Raw genomic sequence first — 1,950 nt, 5'->3', positions numbered from 1 at the left:
TGTTTCACTTATTGTTAAGTTATTTATACAATATGGTTCAACCATGTAAAGGCTAGTTATGAGTACATAATATCCTTGGTCATATACATGAAGCGTTGATTCATGACTTAAAAAGATACATTTAAATATATATAAAACCATGCATAGCAATCTGAAAAGGGTCATGAACCACGTGCGCATTTGTCATGGCGGAGGTGCTCGGCCCTCTGGCGGCGCGAGGCGAAACTAGAGGAAGTTGAGCCTCCGCCAGGTTGTTCCTCGCCAGTCAGCTGTTGGAGTGCGTAGGGTGGGGATGCGTTCTTAATTCTCTGGTCTTTTTTTCAGTGTTTGGATCACTGAATTCTCAAATCATGGAGTTTAAGAACGGAGTCTTCAACGCAGCAGGGATGGCAACCTGCGTAGATTAAAGGTATTGGAAATGGCTTTGTTTGTGTGCGGGGAGAAGATATTTGAGCAATTATCTGTGTTGTGGAAGTGAACGGCGAGGGACTGTGCGTTCCAAGGTCGGAATGAGACGAAGGTTTTGGGGTCTTTTTGCCCTCTATGTGCTATAGATGCTATGCATTTGTACCCCTTAATCCAACAGGAGGGATTATTGTTCCATGTGAATGTGTAGTGGATAATTATGGAAAGGTTTCTTTTTATTTTTTCTAATGTTATGGTCAGAGGTCTACTAAGGCGTATTGTTGTGGTTGTTATGTCAGTGTCTATGGTTTGTTATTGTCGGGTGAATGGATTGTTGCTGTCACTGGATTTTTTTTTCAAGCGGTATGTTTATGCGGTCATTTCTAGTGATTTTTGTTATCTGCGTTAGCTTGTTTAAGGTTTAGTGTCATAGCATTGAGCTGAATGACAACAAACCCCGCCAGTCTCCCATGCCTTAGGCCTACACCCACTATGAAGACTTCTTGGTTATCAGGGAAGAGCACAGTGTCATGCTATATCTTTGTGTTGTTCTGTTTAATTCGCTGTGGCGATTTCCCAATTACTAAACTTGGGTGTTTACATGCTTTTACAGAAACGTTTCCATAAACACATCCGACCGCAAGGATGCAGAACCACAGAAAACTTGTTTCGTGTTTTGTTGTAGAGAGAGAAATGTTTTTTGCAAAATTTTTTTCTTTCGGGACACAGTTGTTATGTGACACGAAGCCTTGGGGTTGAAGTGGCTTACGAAATCATGACAACGAATACATTCGGTGTAGAAACTTGTATATACAAAAAGTTATGCGAAATAACAAGTGATATCGAATACGTCTTTGAGAATATCTTTGAAATCGATTAGTATCTCTTCTTTATCCATTACTCGTGCATTTGTAAAACACAAAGGCCTATCTACTGCATTAATATAAAACAGCCTCATTTTGCTATCCGTACAATCACCACACTACACCATTTACAGTACCGCGTAAGGTAATCATATAAAAAAAACAATTACGTACACATTTGTAAGCACTCCATAAAAACACTGATATGCTCTTGGTTCCGAATTCACTCTTCACATTGAACAAGCGGACTACCAGTGGCATGTGTACAGTTTATCTTATTATGCAAGAGCCCATGCCTGCCAACATGAAAATGCCATTTGTAACTGCCATATATTTTATGCATAAAGTAGGGCGCGGTCCATTGTATACCATAACGGTGTTCAGAGTATATATTATGGCATGAGAAGAAACAGGTTGGAAATATCGATATGAATTAAGTGTTTACTTCACCTTTGTTTCTGTTCCACGAAAGCGAACGATGAGGTAGATTGCTTTTTATAAACAACAGGCCTAGACGTAAATTGACGTGACGTTAATTGTGACCAAATAATCAAGTGATGTTTTCTCATATCCCGACATGTATACATTCTTATCAGTAAACATACCATCTTCACAATTAAGTAATAACCTACATGTATGTATGTTGCCTGCCCTGACCATAGGAAACGGCGAAAGAAGACTA

The sequence above is a fragment of the Penaeus monodon genome, chromosome 19 (assembly GCF_015228065.2).
Source record: "Penaeus monodon isolate SGIC_2016 chromosome 19, NSTDA_Pmon_1, whole genome shotgun sequence".
NCBI lineage: Eukaryota > Metazoa > Arthropoda > Malacostraca > Decapoda > Penaeidae > Penaeus > Penaeus monodon.
The sequence above is the reverse complement of the archived record's forward strand: the minus strand, read 5'-3'. Positions refer to the sequence as shown.